The 19,453-nt window shown below is 42.5% G+C and overlaps 1 long non-coding RNA gene across 1 annotated transcript in view; it reads left to right on the top strand.

Annotated features, from left to right (window-relative positions):
* LOC128741892 (uncharacterized) overlaps positions 1–19,453 on the top strand; it is a 442,705-nt gene that overhangs the window by 266,281 nt on the left and 156,971 nt on the right. The window lies entirely within an intron of this gene.

Genomic DNA, 19,453 nt, shown 5'->3' on the forward strand with positions numbered 1-19,453 from the left:
TTTTTAATTGAACGAAAAATTGGTTTTATTTTAACACCAACACGCAAAACGTCCTTCACAAATTACTAACTCAAATTTCTTTACTCTAAAAAAAACTACAACTCAAACGACTAACTAACTCACTAACACTCAAAAACCCAAGTGCCCGATTACGACGAAAGAGATGGCGAGAGTTGGCGCTTTCGAGCGTTGTTACCAGTCACCACTTCTTTCGTCGTAATCTTTTTGTTTTCTCTCGCTCATCGGTACTAACCAAAAGGGTCGCTTCTCTCCGTCATTGTTCGCCTGCCTGCACTCGCTCACTCGCTCGCTGGTTGTATTTCGCTTGGCGAATATCGCCGTCGTCACCGACAAAACCAAGGTATTTGGTTGTTGCATTCGAAAATTGCCGACTTGGCACAATGCTCGCTCTGAAGGTCACCGCAAAATGACCGAATCCGGGTTCGGAACATTCGAACGGCGGAGCATCGTTTCAGTGTCGTGGCGTAGATATGAGCAATCCTAACGAAGTCGGGAATCGAATTTCGCCACTTCAGCCCAGGGTTTCGCAGTCAAGTTCTGTCCGATCGTGGTGTCGCTCGCCACCAACCGGAGCGAAATGAAAGAAAACACGTTGAATAAGGCTGACTTGTTTTGGTTTGGCAATTCATATTCGCTTCTGCCATTGTTTTCGAATATGTAAAATGAGTTTGAAGAAATGGTGGTCGAGTATTCTTTAATCAAACACAGAAATATTGTATAGTCTTTGCTTATGAAATATTTTTAACTGCATTCTACGTTGCTAATCAGAGTACAAAAATATTTTTATGAGCAAAATCATATTTTGAGTAACAAAAACCTGCTTTTGAGATTAGAAAAAACCAATAACGACGACTAATTTCTCCTCAAGATCTAAAATCAAACCGTCAATTAAGGCCGGCAATTTGTACCACATTCTACTAGCAACGGCAAGATTGTAACGATCAAATTTCTATCCAGACACCCATCGACCGTCTACGGCCGTCCAGTCACCCCTCGTTAAGTGGTTCAATTTCGCGGAAACCACGAGCACTTCTGCTGAACGAACCACTACGCTGCTAGCAGCCAAGCAGGCAGTAATCACCATCCGGCGCTGTCTCGTTCTGGTGCGCTAGCTGGCAGCGGCATTTGAGAATAAGTTAGAGAGAGGAAGTTTTGCTACCGGACGACGCGACGGCCGCGAAGGAAGAGGACGGGTGAAGTTAATCCAACGCTGTATATCGTGCTGCAGCAACTTAGTAGTTGTAGTATACTCAGCCAGCAGCCAGCAGCGTGATGCTATCGCAATCGAAATGGTGCACTTTCCGTGATGAGCACTGAGTAGCTGGTTGCGTACGTGCGATCGACCGAGAATAATCCAAAGCGCGCATTTTTTCTTCCAGAGTGGAAGCCCGGGAACGAGAATGGCAACGGGACCGGGGGAACGTGACAACGAGGTGTGGGAAAGTGATTTCCAAATGGTTGGTAAGATTTGATCCGAATTCGGAGGACGCCCGACTCGGTCGGCCGGTCGGTCGGTCGATCGGTGCAATTCGCGAACGCGAATTCAGCTCTAGAAGTGGATTTTTATTCAAACTGAATGAAATAAACAATTTGATTTATGGCGCAGATTGCTTACTCTTTCGGAACGGAGGAATGCAAAAAAATGCAATGGAGACGCATCACGTACCAAGCCATGCGTCTCCATCAAATAAAAAGGGATATTGCATGGCAACCACCGTTACACCTAGAGGTTTTCGCTGGGATTTTTTTTTCAAGATTGTATAAACACTTGCCGGTTTCGCAATGATTCGATTAGAAGTGGTACAAGCGGTGGGAATACTCATGGAAGAGACTCTGGGAAGTTTCGATCGGTGCGCGGTTGACCGCGTCGCGAGCGGAAACATAAACGCGTCCTCGTCGTCGTCAGATGCTTATTTTAATTAGGAGTGAGTACTGAATTAGGGCGTGTGCTCTGCTGTGAGTGAACCTTCCGCGGTATGCTACGGGGTTCTGTCTTTCGTCATCGGTTTATTTCCATCGTCGAAACGCGCGCCTAGCTGAAGCCGATGCGATGTGAGGAGTGCGATTACAGTGAGAAACTTATGACCGATTAAGCGTGTGCTGGCTTTTAGACGGGCAGCAGCGCAGTAATTGAACGGCAGTTACAACAACGTCGTAAATTTATTTGCCTCCTCGACTGTGTCGAGTGAGAAAGAAGGAAAAAGAGCTTGAACCGGGTGGAGGACTGCTGCAGAGCCGTAGTAGGCACACCAGACACTCTAAATAATAGTTGTCGTTAGGTCTTGATTGCTACTTAGAGCAGTAGCGTAGAGTCCTCCAGGAAAATGGGACAGAAATGGTGTACAAACTGGGCCAGCACCACCAAACACTTCCGTCATTTATAGTCGCTACTCAGGCAAAAATTACGATCAAATTTAGCAAGGTTAAATGAAATATTTAAATGTAATCTGATGGCAAAAAACTCCTCTAATACTGTCAGCTAGTCAAGTAGAAGTCATCAAACAGTGTAAATAATCTGTGGCTATAAAAAAATTGTTTAACTAGTCTGAACCGCAGCGAATAACAGATGACAGCATCCACAGCATCGGGTGATCTATCATACAGCATGAGAATGGCAGCTCATAGCAGCCATTATTGAAAGATGGCCTAGGCATACTTCTACTCCTGCTGCATCCGCCGGTGCCCATTACTTGAGCCGCATACATGCACATACACACATATCTTCACGCATATTCATCAAGAAGACATTGGTTGTTCCTCACATTTCGGTTGATGGTTTCCAGCGTCAAAAGAATTTCTTCCCTGTCTTCCTGGGCGGCTCCTCGTATGCTTTGGTCGCTGGTATTGGGTTTACTTTTCCTCGAAGAATTCCAATTTGTCTTCGACCAGTGCCCGTCCGCCGTCCGATCCGCTGAGGTTCGCTTGATTGAACGATGGAATGTGGTCTTCCGGAGGCAAATAATTGAGAAAATAGTAAAGCACGTCAATCCAAGTCCGGTTGGTTACTCGGCTTGCTCGGTCGAGAAGTTTGTTTTCCCCTTAGACTTTAGACCCATTTTTGATTGTTTCTTCGGTTTGTTGGCCTGTCGGACTGTTAGTCGAATGATTGTTGAAACCTTTCGAACAATAGGTTCAATTTGTTACGACTACGGAGAAAATAAAACTTTAAAAATTGAAAGTTTGGTTTCAAAACCTTTGTTTAACCATTCACAACATGGTTTTTCCATTAATTTTATATGCCATATTATCCGAACCTATTCAGGACCATTAAAACAATACTTTCTGAAGGTTTTCCTACCTGCTAGATTGGGTTCTCAATAAAGTTTTCATTCCAAACATGTACACTTTTTACACTGTACCAGCGTCGTAACCTTACCTGCCAATTCCCGACCGTCGTTCGTCTCAACTGGAAGCTGGAAGGGGATAAATTGTAGGATAAAAAACAAAAAAAAAGGTTATTTCCCATGACACTCGTGCGTTCAAATTTCGGCAGCAGCAACAACAACACCAACAGTTCCCAATAAAGGGACCTGTATTAACACTGATGACCACCACAGACGACGACGACGGCACTGCACTCTGGTAGAGAGTGAAACGCGTTTTTTCCTCGCTCCGTGGGCGGTGGGTGGAAAATAAGCGCTGCGGTTGCTTGGGCTCCAACGAGCCCCCAGTCAGAATAAACAAATTGTAGTCTGGAAATTTGGCGACGGCAACATTGTCGCCATTTGGCACCAGCAAACACTCAGTAGAACCGGCGAACTGCTGCGCGATGGCGGCGGCTGCGTTGCGAACGGGTTTGACACCGATGATGACGATGTTTCAGTTGACAGTGTTGCCAGTTTTTTTTTTGCTTTGTTCAATAGCTAGCGCATGCTGTTTTTTGATTGTCTATTGTTTTTTTTTCTCCTCATTATTTTACTAGACACAACATGAATGTCAGGTTTGTGTTATGATTTATGTTACATAGGTCTTCGTGATCGGTCGGTGCGCTCAGTTGCAGCCTGCGTCACACTGACTCGGAAAACTGTAGCAAAATTGTTTCTGGCCATTCAGGACTAGCTACCACCCTTATTGGCAATTAAAGGAAATTGATTGACGAATCACTTAAAGAAGATAGATTATTTTTCATCCGATATAGGTTGTGTACGAAGAAGCCCGAAAACAAATAGAAGAAACTAGTTCGTTTGTAGATTGATCACACGCTGTGAATGTATTTAATTGCGTGGAGGTCGAACCGTCAGAGAAGCCATAATATATGTACGTGTTTATCACAGCCGCCGACATTGGTCGCCGGTCGTAGGAGGAAGGTATCGGAAATAACTAACACAAGACTGTCGTCCTTTCATCTGTTTAGAGATTTACCAAACACTATATTGATACATACCTAGTAGCAGCAGTAATCTAATGTGTTAAGCGTAACCAGTACTCGTCTTTGAAGTTTTTCCTTAAAAGTTTTCTATCTCGTAAGCTAAAAAATGGCGACCGGGAGTGGAAGAGTAGCTACAATTTAGTTGAGAAACTCGTAAACAACACAAATCGATAATTAATTGCTTAGTTAAACATGGAAATCGATAAACCGAACCGAATCGACAACAGCAATTAATTATATCGTTTTTAGTTTTGGAACAATGTTGAATGAATAAAAAAAATGAAATAAGCGAAATGATAGCGAAACAAAAAAAAACTCTATTTTTCTACGATCTATATATATTTCTTATTCGATCTATTTAATACAACAAAACACATTCGGAGGCGACCAGAACGAAAATTCAGAACATTCACTCACACACATAAGCGAAAGCGTCTTCTTCCTTGCATTTGTCTCGTTTTTTTCCCGCTACAGTTGGGAACCAGCAAAAAAACAACAACAACAGTTTCACCATAGTCCGTAAGAGTGACAACTAAGGGAACTTAACCATTTTAGCGTGTAAAACCAAGTGTAAATACGACAAGGAAAGCCCAGAAAATATTTGTACAGAGTGAAGTTGAGAGGAGCAAAAAAAAAGAAACGGCAAGCAAACATGAGTTAGGAACTCCAAACAATAATAACGCTTTTTGTTTCCGTGTCTCCACATTCGGTAGCATCCTCGAGGACGCAGAGATTTTTGTCACGTTTCACAGTATGTTTAGGCTAGGAGGGGCAGCGGAACGGGGAATCGGTTAATGTTGAAAACCCGCGCACCACATACGTATATAATATATATGATGAAATTGATATTTTGTAACCAAATCATGCTCATTCTTGCTATGTACATTAGCGCCGGAATCATTAGTGTCATTATCATCGTCATCCTCATCATTATCATTATCTTCGTCATGTGTCAAGGCCGCGTAACAGGTTTTTCAGGCACGCGCGTTTATTCATTCACAGTCGTTTTTATACGTCACAGCTTAATCTTGTTGATAGAAGTAGAGAAGACGAAGAAGCAGTAGAAGAAGGAAAAAGCAACATTGTGATCGCCTAACATTGTAAGCCCTCAATCATCACAGATCATCAAACATCATTATCGTTACTCATCTGCTTTAACATTGGCATTACCTACTACGTCTCTTTGACAGCTGCTGCTGCGGTGTGGTACGACACTGAAAACAAAATCACCAATTCAACCGATTGCGATCGGATTCAACAAAAATACTCACTGTGAAATATTCAACTTAACTTCTTGCGCAACGTTTTTTTTTTCTTGCACGCCCTCTCTAATAGCAGCACCCAAGAGGGATGAGTTGTCAGATTTTTTGCTGTTTTTTCGTCGATTGGAGCGCCCCCCTGACAACACATGTCGGTCACGACACACGAACGACACGGTTCCGTTAAGACTTCTTCTGCATACCTAATGAATGAATGAATCCCCGTTCGTTCGTTTTGGGTTGTTCATCATGTGGGATACTAACATTCCAGTGGTCGCAACCTTCACGGCCGATCGGCCCGCCCCCCGTACACTCTCGCTCGCTGACGAATGACGAGTTGCAGATTTATCACAAAGACATGACATGTCAGTTTTTTTTTTGTTCAACCTTCGCCAAACGGTATTTTCACTTGGGGCTTACCCGGCCCCGGCTCAATCGACACGCTTAGGCCAAGGCCAAGGGCGATTGCCTTTTTGTGTGTGTCCGGAATCGAGATATGATTCCGCTTTGTTTGCATTGCTTTTTGTACCTTTGACCGTTGAGTTCAGATTGCCACCCGCAAGTTTGGCAACTTTGGAACACGCATTGACAAAATTTATCGATCACGTTCATACGCACACTCGCGCATATCGCCGATCACCGCACGATTCTCATGAACCATCTCACACGTCACTAAAGCATCTCCATCAAAATGGTCCATCGCTCATAGTCAAAGCACACAACAAGCTTTTAACTAGCAAACTTTCGCTCATACCATCGATTATATTCTCAGCAAATGATTAGCATCGTTATTGGAATTCTTGTTATATGTTGAACCAAACAAAAAAAAGTATAAACAAACCAAAATGTTAGTATTTTAAAACAAAATTTGAAATGCGAAAGAACAAGTGTCGAGAGATCGAGAAAGATTAATCAATCCTTAGAAGTGTGTGCGGCTCTCTCACTCCGTTGTTATTTGAGTATTGTGGTGTAGGGTGACTCGAGAAACAATCGAACGCGCAGCTACTGTTGAACATGTGTACGCGTATTTGTGCAGAAAGCGTTAACATAGATAACAAAAAAAAACACAAGAAGCGCTTGCAAATGCAATGCCGCGGCGAAAGAACCAGTTATTAATCAATCAAACAAACTTATTATTGTTATCTGCGGGAGGTGAAGTATCTACATACATATAAACGAAACTGTAAACAACAATATTATACAATGATTGAGGAAAACTTCCATCCAGTGTCAATCGACGGTGCGGCCGGTTGGATTAAAGTAGTTGCAGAAACGTGTTGTTCGTTTGTTTTATCATTTTAAAACCGAAACCAGCAGCGGGTTAGCGGATGGTGTGCGTTAAGATGACCGCACTACGCACACTAAATACGCGGACCTGCCGGCAGTATTTAAAACCATTTGTAGAAAATACTAAACCACAGTTTAAAACAGCATTCCATGATCTCAATTTTTCCACCGAGTGGCAATTCCCTCTGGTGGCTGATGCGGGTAACTGCAGTCAGAGTTAGGTTTTAGTCAGAACGTCGCCAGTTTTTGATGCCGTTACAGCTTTTTATGCGTGTTGCCAGTGTGTGTAATCATTTGGATTTGTCCCACGTGCTTGATAAATAGGCCTATATTTTTGTATAACTGCAATCGGTTTTCAGCTAAGTAGCTCTTTTAGAGATATGGCACGATAGTAGAGAGGGTAGTCTTCAACTATCATCAATCAATCAATCAATTAGACCGTGACCCAAAGTTTCGTTGTAGATGTTGAAAATCGAAAAAAACTACTACTAAAAAATGAGGTCAGTAAAACCTAAGCCAAAATCGGAGGGTAGTTCCCCTCGAAAACACTTTTCCATAGTAATTAAAAGCAAATCTTCTCCGTGCATCTACTGACAACATAAGAAGAGGAAGAAAAATAACACAACTGTGAATGATAGCGCTGATAACATATTTAGGGAATTTAAGCCGTAGTTTTAAACTCAACCCATTTGAAAACTGACACAATGGATATACTCAGAACGTATTTCGCCGAATTTTTACTAGAAAACTTTTAGCTCATATTTATACAAAACAAACACAGACTCAAAATAGCAATCATACACCAGTACTATTTGCAAACACGGGCGGGATTTTACCGCACAAACTAAGCATTTGTTTTCATTTTTCAACGTAAGAAAACGAAACGAACAAATCAAAACAGACAAAAAAAACAACATAATCTTTATCAACGGTAGAATATTGTCCGTCAGTGTGTAAAAATGTTTCGATTCGATGTAGTTCAAGCAATTTAGTTAAGTCGAAGGCATACCTATGCAGCAGCAGCACACACACACACACCGTTTGCTCTTTCTTCCCAAATCTAATTCTGCCTGGCGGCGATAGTCGCTATCTGAAGCCACCCTGAACGGGCGCGAAACCATGTACTCCGAAACGTTGCGCCGCTCTTTCGAACGCAAACACATTCATTCTGTCGTACACAAAACAGCGTGTTGTTGCCACCCTTTTTCCAATGTGCTTTTCGAATATGTATTGTAATGAGCTTATAACAAAGAGATGTTCACCTTAATAACGATATGTATGAGACCAATTTGAAAATATTTACCACTTAGTAGCAGTAGTAGCAGCAGCAGAACGCTAACCGTTGTATTCGAGTAGTGCTTTTTATCTATAATCCGACTAATAGCTTTCCAGGAAATGTAGGATTGTCGAGCATAAACGTATAAATCATGGTCGGCTGCTTAATGAGCAAACCATATCTGCGTGTGGCAACGCCAATCCAAGGACAGTAAACAAACTGTTACTAATAGCTTTCAAATGAGAGAATCCATCCCTCGCGACTCGCGGCACGCCACACGCTCTCGAAGCCGCTGCGCTGGCCGCTAATGATGTTCGGCTGCGGCGATTTTTTGCTAAACATATTAAAATTTCGAAAAAAAGTAAACATTTAGAGCAAATCACTTTCCCCAAAAGTAGCTGGAATATCAATACGGTGCCACACGCGCTTCCATGCCGATTCGCATGTGGCTGCTCTTAACGTAGTAAAGCGATCATCGTCGTCATTAACTATCAAACGCCAAGAAATTATCTCGCTCACATACGCACACATACACACCCGAACAAGACATCGCACACCAGCACCAGCAAATCATATCCATTCCACTTGCCGCATATTTCTGCCATCATCGGAGAAAATCCGCACTTTCCGCGCTTCGCATTTCACGCCATTGCCTTTTCTGATCGTCGCCGCGCGCCGAGAGGAAAACGGAGTGCCGAACGAGCGAGCAAGCGGACGGGAACGGGAACGGGAAGCGCTTCGTGCGCCGCACAAACTCTTATTCGCACTCGATTTGCTAGAACAAACATTTCATGCCCAACTAAGCACACACGCACGCACACACGCCCTAGGGAGGAGGAGGGCGCACATGTTTAGGTGCATCTAACTATTAGCAGTGCTACCGGATTGAACGGCTCGACCCGGTACATACCGGTACTCGGTAGTCGGTAGTGCCAGCCCGGTTTTGTCGGATCTAAGATGGAATTTAATTATACAATCCACAGAAAATGGGTGAATACTAATAATATGTTTCATCAAATCTTTTGAGATTAAAGTAATGCTTAAAAAAGTTGAATAGAATTCCGTGGTTGCTCTCATTTCGTCAGTCGCTTAGTGCTGATTACAAATTTTTAATATAACTTTTTAGTTAGTTGATTTATTTTATTAGTACAAATGCAATGAATTTTCATGAAAAATCCTAATCAAAAAAGTTTAAAAAAGTAGAATTTTTAGCAAAGTTTGGGATCTATGTCATGTGATGTTTCTTAAATTGGCAATGAAACAACTAGTAAATTGCATGGTTCTATTAAGAAGAAGAACAGGGCCTTCAAATGAAGTAAAAAAATTTAGCTGCCATCTTGGATTTGGCCGCCATGTTAAAATTTCTCAGAAAATCGTCATTTTCGCCATGAGCGCAACAACAAATTTTCATTTCTTATCTGTGGTAATCTTTCAATAGTTGTGCGTTTATAAAAGTGTAGCGTGCTGCATATATCGGAAGAGGAAATGTCCAATTTAATTTACACGGAGGGCATGTAATTAAAATTACTTTTTACGAATCGCACAGAGAACCATTCAAAAAATTGACTAATCTCATGTTTTTAGGCTTGACCTTGAAATGCGGTCATACATATATATTGATATTTTTTGAAACGATGGTTCTACAATTGATGAATTATAATTCTACAAAACTGCGGTAAAACGGTCATAAAACTCATATAAAGCATATTAAACTATGTTTACTGCGAGCGTTACTAAGGGAGGTAAACAAAGTACCACTATTATAGGAACATTAGTATTACTTTTTACGAATCGCACAGAGAACCATTCAAAAAATTGACTAATCTCATGTTTTTAGGCTTGACCTTGAAATGCGGTCATACATATATATTGATATTTTTTGAAACGATGGTTCTACAATTGATGAATTATAATTCTACAAAACTGCGGTAAAACGGTCATAAAACTCATATAAAGCATATTAAACTATGTTTACTGCGAGCGTTACTAAGGGAGGTAAACAAAGTACCACTATTATAGGAACATTAGTACAATTAAGGGAGTACAGACTAATGCCAGAAAAAGCAATAGTTTAGATATGTTAGCCAACAAAGTGCTATAATTTTGGTATGTGTTTAAGGCCTACGTAATGGCACACCATATTGTCATATAGTTCAATCGGAAACTGATAAATGGAGCATACAAATTGTCCCCCGACTGAAGCATATATCCTATGCAATTGGCTACCATTTCGAAAGTAGTCAAAACAGCCTTGTTCGCGATTTTTTTCAGGGCTTTTATCTGCTTTCACCATAACGTGTCAATAAAACTAATATTTCTGGCACGAGAAAAAGGAGATTTTTTCAAGAGTAGAATAAGTTTATTTGAACTTGTTGCAATCTTGAAAAAGAAAAATTGAGCTTAAATAAAACTTCATTAAATTAGGGCACTGGATGGTGTTTTCGACATGCTTCTAATTATTGAGCCTACTCTGTTTTCGTGTTATCTGTACCTGAAGAACCACCACGAAACGAATGTGCAACATAGTAGTGCATATTGGTAAGAATTAGTGATGATTTTACGCCTAGGATGTGGAGAACAGAGAGTAGACCTAAAATAGAAACAGGCTGAAGAGCTAGTGCCGCATCCCTACTTAAAGTAGCCAAGTTTTTTGCCAAGAAAGGTTGGATCACTTTGACTAAATTTTGATTCATTTGACAGTACCGTCTCGGCCGTGCAAAATTCGACAAAGTTGTATATGGAACATTTGTAGAACTAGTTATTATCTATAACTTTGCTGAACAAAGTTTTGCTGTATCTTGTATTTACGGCGCTACAATGCTAGTACCTCATTGATGACTAAATGAACGCAAAACTAAAGCAAAACTTTATTGAACAAAATTGTAGATAATAACTAGTTCTACAAATGTCCGATATACAACTTTGTCAAATTTTGCACGGCCGAGACGGTACTGTCAAATGAATCAAAATTTAGTCGAAGTGATCGATCCATCCCTGTTTTTTGCAAGATAGCTATAATCACTGGCGTTCTACCTTCTACTAGAAGAGTCTTGAGTATCCTTTTAATACTTTTGAGGCTGTTTTTGAGACTCATTTGAACACTTTCGAGATTCTTTTGAAAGTTTTTGAGACTCTTTTGAGATTCTTTTGACGCACTTTTGAGATTCACTTGAGATTTTTCGAGACATTTTTCACACAGATATTTTTTTCACACACTTTCTTGGAGTTGTTTTAAGTCTTTTTCGAAACCCTTTTGGAACTCTTTTTTTAAACTCATTTGAACTCCTATGAAACTCACGAGATTCCTTTGAAACTCTTTCGGAACTCTTTTGAGACATTTTTGTGGTTGTTTTGAGATTCTACTGAAATTTTTGAGGCGTCTTTGAAACTACCTTGAGGTTCTTTTGAGAAGTTATTTACACCCATTTGAGATCATGTTGAGACTTTTCCAAGACTGTTTTAAGTACCTTTTGAGATTCCTTTTGGGACTCTTAAAACTCTAGAAATGCTTAAAAGACGTTTTTGAAACACTTTTGAAACTCTCTTGCGACACATTTTTGAGATTCGTTTCAAACTCTTTTGAGACTATGTAGAATTTCTTTTGAGACTGTTTTGAAACTATTTTAAAACTCTTTTAAATCTCTTTTGGGACTGTCTTAAAATTTTTTTGGAATTCTTTGAGGCGCGTGTGAGAGTTTGACTCTTGTGATTTTCTTTTGAGATTGAAATAGCCGCGTTGACTCGATAAAACCATGAGGCAAACAAAACTTAAACTGTTTAGTATAACAGCTCAACCCATTTAATGAAAGTCTTTGTCAAAATCGGCGATAAGCTTAGTGCAATTAACCAGTGCTGAAAAATTCATAGCAGCAAAAAACTTAATGAGATTTCAAGCACATGAAATTTCAACCTTGATCACAAGCGCGAAACTCACATATGCATTTCTCTCGCTATTATGCGCGATGTCTCTGTTGCTATGCGATGTGAACCTAATTCAGCTGTGAGCATTTTGCTTAATTCTCCCACAGCTGGAATTTCATACAACGAACCAGAGAGCTAAAGAGAATCTACCGTCAGAGAAAACATCAGCAACGAAAAATGCAGCACACATTCATGAATTAAAATGGCAAACATATTGGCGGAATTTACGTTTTTCCTTACGTTCGCGGGAATCGACATTTTCTTAACTAGAAAGTAACAAGCCTAATAAGAATAAACAAATAATTTAAATGTGCGTTTTAGTTAAACTTTGTGATTTATTTAGAGATTCATTCTCTCACGCTCACTCACAGCTACGTATCGCACGAGAGAATGCCTTTGCTGTTCAACAGGGAATTTGTATGTATTTGTGCATAGCTCCGGGTAGCAGTTGAAGCAAAGCAGAGTGTGATCAAGCGGGAAGAAATATGTGTGAGTTTTGTGCTTCTTGCTATGAAAACAGAAAAACTCACGCGTGATTTGTGGCAATTGCTGCCGAAGGACTGCTAGGCAAAATCTTCCAGACATTTGGTAAATCGCCAGATTTCCGTTTCTCCGTCTTGCAAAAAGTTCATCACTTCTAATTTCAGATAAAATTTTACATCTGCATTGAGCAAAACATCAAGACGTTTTCCGAAAAACTCCACATCAGTCTGATCGATCGCCACATACCGATCAGACACTGTTATTCATGTTTATCAGGTTTTCGAGAAAACCTTTTGGCCTCGTTTTTTCGTTCGACATCTTTATACGGTCGTAAAATTTCTCTCGTATTCTCACTGTTCTTCGCCAGTACCTTGAAACTTGCCTGTGGCTGAAAACCCAAAAATTTTCTAAGTTTTGCTGTCCATTTTGACAGATTAGTTTTATATGCCAGAATGTCTTTTCATAAGCGAGCGGGTTTTTTTCGAAGATATACGGTTTACGAGAGTTTTATGACAGCAATAATGCTAAGATAAATCCATCTTGCAAAAGAATGTTATAAAACTTTTTCAAAAATATTTTCAAGCATTAAGCAAACAATGAAACGAAAGTTTAAACGGAAATTAAATATCCTTTAAAATCGCTCATAAGGTGAATTCACATATTTATAATACAGTTTCATGGATGTTTCTTCAGTCATGCTTCAGAACTGGCAATCAAATAAGACAAATTAGATTGTTACTTGGGTAGTGTATGTCACTAAACAGCTGTGTCATTTGAAAACTTTAAGGTTCAATCACGAATCATTGGTTTTTGTGATTTCAAAGGTAGTTTTACGCTCAAAATAAAAGTTACGTACACAAAAATATATTCATTGTGTTCTGATAGATAGAAAGAATGAAGTGACAACCACTACCCTACTAGCACAGTTGTTATAAACTGGTTGTGGCAAACGATTAATGACTAATTTCAGTCATAAATAGGTTGCAGCAACCAGATATGACAAAAGTGTGCTACTTGGGTAATGTTTTAAGCATAACAACTGAACATTACTAATGTTTGAAGCATAACAACTGCTTTTGAAATTTCAGAAATCAATAACCCGTGCTTGAACCTTAAGGTTCAGATTAGTTTCTGAAATTTTCAGTTTCGTGTTTTTGAAGCAATAAAAAAAACATTTCAATAATTTTGGATGTTTCTACGCTGGTAGTCGCACCTATTTTTGGTAGAGAAAGATGGTTTCTTACCAGGTCGTATTCCAGCAGCTAATGCAGTATTCCTAGATGGCAAACGATGTCATGTCGCCAATGATTCACACTTCAGTTCGGATCAGCATTTTCGGACGTCAACGGTGAATCCGGAGCGATCAGAATCCGGTGCGTTGCGTTGGTCCACCAGTAAGCGGTCCCATCCGCAATCTACCCATTCATCATCGTCACTTACGTTTACGCTTTTAGAGCCAACCAGATCGAAGTAACTGCCGGCGATAAATTATTTCTGTTCACGCATCATGAAAACGACTATGATGGCGAACGCTGATGATGGTGTGGATGATGATGACGGTGGCGGCTGGCGGCCACCTCATCGCACCAATTTCCAAGTTGATGCCCATCGGTGGCGTTGTTGATTTACTGCATACGGTGTAATATACCGACGACGACGACGATGGCGGCGCGAAAGCATATGCCAACCAGAAGCAGCGTCCGATTCTGTTCCGTATTCTAATCGCGTGCGAGTGTGACTTCCGGTTGACGTGGGTGCATTGCGGTTGACTAGGAGGAAAGAATTGACGAGACACTCGTACATTTCTGTAATCGTTTGGAATCAAGCGGCCAAATAAGCCAATCGTCCTATACTTGTCTGCCGAATTACAACTGCCGATTTCATAACTCTTCATACGGGTCAAGATCTTCCCACGCCTCATCTTATCAAATGACCCTAAAAAGGGAATCCTTTCCCTTTCAACCCAGCAGCAGCAGCAGCAGCAGCGGCGGCGGCAGCTAAGAGTGCCGCAGCAGCAGACTGGCGGACTGATCTCGGACCGGTTTAACTCTGCCGTGTTATTCAAGTCTTGAACGCCACCAGCCTGCCGTGATCAACAACGTCAGCGCATTATGTAACAATTGCACGTCGCACGTCTGGTCGAGACCTGGCCGACTTCGCGACGGAATAAGTATGTCATGATAGCGACCGCAGTCAGCCAGCCAGCCAGCCAGCAAGCCGCCGCCCAGTGTGGTGTCCTAGCCGGTCGTCTTCTCTGCGTTGACTATCGAGTCACTCGAAATGTTAAGCTGCACAGATATCCAGCGCAAACGGCTCTGATTGGACTACATTTCTTTGAAGACGTCGGCGCGGCAGCCGCAGCCGCAGCACCAGCAGCAGCCAGCTCGCGGCTCTAACCTTTCTCTGTTTTGCTGCTTTCTTCGTCAGTAAACGCCGGCAATGCCGCGGAAACCTCATTTCGCATGTCTGTTTTGAGCTCTTTCTTCGCAACAACAACAACAACCGCGTCTACCCGGCTACCCCCCGTGCTGCGTTCGAACCGGGCCAGCAGCAATTATGCCATTTTGCTTTCCCGGGGAGTGAAAGTAAAATTTCCTAATAACTTTTGTAATCGGCAAATGTTACGTCGTCGCTAGCAGCTGCTTTGCTGGAGTTCTACTAGCGATTCTTCATGTCTATTTCGCCGCCGGGTAGCCCGTTAGGTTAGGAGAGTGTTGCTCTTTTTCTCACTCTCTCTTCCGCTCGCTTCAAGTTATTTTCAACGCTCGCGCGAGAGTCTTAAAAAGTGATTCAGAGCGCAGTCGGAATCAGCCGCCCGCGCAATGGCAGCCGCCCGGCTGGTGGTGAGCAAACGCTAAACGACAACGACGACGGCTGCTTCTCCTGGTGCACCCATATACTACCGGCGAAAGGTGCAAATTAAGCAAAACAAGAAATTGTATAACCATTCCTACGAATTGGATTTCGTCGAACGAAATGAATATACAAAACCTCCCAGAGACCGAGCAGGGCGTGTCGAGTGACAGAGTTCTTGCCTGGTGCCGGAGCAGCTGTCCGCCTAATTTCCGCGTCGACAGTCGCGTTTTGCACAGTCTCGACGAAGGACTTGGCCACGATGAGTGTAATGATCTGCAGCGGAAGGCGGTGAGTCGTGTTTTTGGCGTTACTGTGGGGAACACAGCACAAATATTGATTTCGTCAGAGGCTTTGCCATTTTCGGCTTGTGCAATGTGCAACTGCAGCTGCGGCTGCTGCAACTGTCGCACCGCTGCACTGCACGTACTGTCGTCGTGTCGGTGGTGTAATGGGAATGCCCCTTTCGGAGCTAGCAGGGTTGAAATCGCAAAAACCCAATGTCTGTTGTGGTTTTTTTTTTGTGTCAACGTAAACAACTTCACCCCTGCCTGCGCCATCCATCCCGGTGCCGGTTGGTACTGTTTTGATTCTGCTGCTTTTCGCGCCCGTAGGCCGCAGCAGGCAAAGTGTGCCATGAATTTCATTGCAGTTGCCACGCGAATAGTTCGAAATGAAGGCGCACACAGTTTTGCTCAATAACAATTTTTTTTCTGTGCGCCAATACGACGATGTCCCCTGGCCGGCAGTGTCTGGTTCGCCGCTGTTTGTCTGTCAGGCTGTCTGGTTCACGACGATGACGTAATCCGCGCTCTACATCTGCAGCCGGCATTGCGAATGTTAGCGAAATCCTACAACGTCGAATGAGTCGACGGGAGGAAATGATACCGGTTTTTAAGTTGGATTATTTTCCAAATATTTCATCAGCTAAATGTTCTTCTAATCAGCTGTGCGCTATGAACCGCTATATCTCGGTGAAACCTTCAAAAATTGAGGCCAGCTTCAGGCATTGCATCTAGATTGATTGCTTTTTTAACGTCACAGCTTTGCAGCCAGCGACCACTGGTAGCGGCCTCGAGTCGCTGAAGATGTGCCAGATCAAAAACATTCATTTGCATATTTATACCACAACTAACCGCCGCCCACCATGAAAGTCCGGACACTCTTGATTTCATCCGAAACCTTGCCAGCAATCAACAGCTGAGCCGTCTGCTCTTTTCAGTTCGTCGCACTCGTGCCTTCGAGCCCCGTAGTTTAACACTTCATGAATATATGTTGACATCCAGTTGCGAAGGCATAAGATGAGTGGCAACCACGCGCACGGCAGATGGATTCTCTGCAGCGAAGGAAAAAAAACACACACACAATTTGCGCGTTTCACAAATGTGACCAACTGGATCCCGCCTCCCTTGCTTCGCTTCCTCAAGCTATTTCACGGACAGCGCAATCAAAAAAGGTCCATCGAACTTGAAATTCCAGTTTCAGAATTCATTTTTTATCGCTCCTCGTTTCAACTGCTTCCAACGTTTTCAACACGAGGCTTTTGATATGGATTTTGTTTCTTCCAATACAACGCTAAACTTACAAAGCCCAACAATGATCGCAGCCAACGGCTGCCTCGTAGATCGACTAGAATTTAACACACACCTTATCAAGAGTTTGCGTGGTCACGCATTTCAGAACACCAGGCGGTTGCATTCTGCAGTGTCATCTCTGGTGCCCAGAAATACCATAGATTATTGACCGCTTAGCTTACCACGCCAAGCTGAGCCGTGAGAACCTCGCACTCTATATCGTGCGCGAACAGGAGGAACCATGTCTTTCTCAGACCCCGCACCCCACCACAGTGGCTCTTATAGGTTCCTGGAAGTTCTGTTTCTTCTGGCCGCTGCCTGTTGTTGTTGCTGTTGCCGGCAGGCGAGAAGCTGACCGAGGTCAATGGTATTTACACGCCTTCCCCATGATTTCACGATCCCTTGGTTCTGATCACGTAGCCCCGCAGAACAGCAACACAAAACAGAGGAAGGAGAATTGCGCGACAGAACTTGCTCAAACAAGATCCACCACCGCGGAAGTCGCTGACCTGCATCACGTCAACGATCTCTAGTAGCATGAATAGCTCACACACGGCTCACCTCGAGCGCACGGAACCTGTTCTCCAGTGGGGCGGGCGGGCAAGAAAGCGGGTCGCGCAGAGACGCACGGGCAATCCAATCCCAATACTACGTTCTATACTGACGTCCGCTGCGGGGCGAAAACGAGACACAGTACCAAGACAAAAATCCCGCGTGTGTACGGAAGGGGAAAAGAGCAATGAGTGAACGTGGTAAATATAAATAATTTACCTTCACATTTGTGCCTCTCCCGGTGCTACAGCGCTGCCGAGTCGCAGAGATCTTCACCACCCATTTGCTCATCGCTTCAGTGTGTTGTTTTTCCAGCGCGTGATCCTCTTCCGCATCCTCTGCTACCCCTTTCCCTGCCCAGTTCCCGTCTCAATTTCATAGACCAAAAATAAAACCCCATAAGTCGAGCCACTCCGCCGCCTCTGCCGGGGCAGCGTCCTCCGCGATCCGTGCTGCCTGCTGCTGCGCTTTATATGGGTAACGACTTTTCGCTTTTCTTCCTGTCTCTACACACGTTTGGTTCTTCGCCGGTACTGCGCCGGGGGACTCGTCGCTGCTGCCCGTCGTCATCGTCATGGTCTGATAGCTTTAACGTTCTGAACGCTGAACGCCTTAGCTATTCATCCTCGTATGAGGAACGATGGACGGACGGACGGTGCTGGCTGATGGGTGGCGGCGGTGGTCATTGCGGTACAGTTGAGAGATTTTCGCCCAAGATATTCTACCTTCTACACGCGCGGACTTACGCCGCCCGACCCCCGAGCCGAACGGAGAAGCGACTGTCGCTGCTAAGCATCTATGTGAGCGTGCGATTCTGTTGCTTGCCGCCGCCCGTACCGTACGTGTTGCTCCGCCACCATCACCATCTTGCCGGCGTCGCCTGTCGCCGCACGCTCTCGCGGCTAGTCAGTTTTGCCAAACAAGCGAGGAGATTCTGGAATAGAACCTGACCGAACCACGGGCGAATGGAGGGTGCGAAATGGGCAAAATAATAATAATGAAAACGGTGTTTCTGATTAACTTCCATTGTGTTGCTTTCTGCGTTGTGTTGAAAAAGTGTACGACTGATACCAGTTTGAGTATGCATTATTTAATTGTCAACTGCAGTACAAACTTAAACGTTATTCGAATGAATTTTCGCCAACTTGACAAATATAGAGTCGGTTTCAAATTTTAGCTGAATCAACCATTTAAGGAAAAAATAAGTTTAAATCAAAATTAAAAATGAATTCAAATATCATTTAAGTACAAAAACAACCTGAAAAATTAGGGATTGTATGGGAATTCGCTATTGGAACAAAGAGTATCGAGAAATATCAGAAAATTTCGAATGCGATCAGGGAAATAACACTCACTGATGACACGAATGAGCTTTTTTATAAATGTTGAATTTTCAGGTAATAGTTTGAGCTTTCTCACACTCTTATAATGGCATTTAAGATCAATTCTGGTCATTAAAACAATCGTAAGAGTGTCTTCCATGGTCCCTTATAATTGCCATTGTCAACCCAAACAACATATTTGAGTTTTATTGAACTGTTATTACGGTTGCACAATGAAATGCACAATGTTACTTGGGGCTTTAATAATGCCAAAATTTTAGGAGTATATCAACTAGGGCATAAAAGTTTAATCAAAAAAATATATTGTCGAACCTTATTTCACTTTTTCACATCATCTATATGCATCCTAGCGATAAACTGTCGTCAGAGAAAATGTGTATTTTTACATACTGAACAACTTTGTAGAACATTTGAAAGCAATAAAAAATCGTGTGCAAAGTTATTGAGTAGTATTGAGTGCTCTCTTTAAACAAATCATTATATTTCGCAACCGTTAAGACAAAGATAGTTACTAT

Source organism: Sabethes cyaneus, chromosome 3 (assembly GCF_943734655.1).
Source record: "Sabethes cyaneus chromosome 3, idSabCyanKW18_F2, whole genome shotgun sequence".
Classification (NCBI taxonomy): Eukaryota; Metazoa; Arthropoda; class Insecta; order Diptera; family Culicidae; genus Sabethes; species Sabethes cyaneus.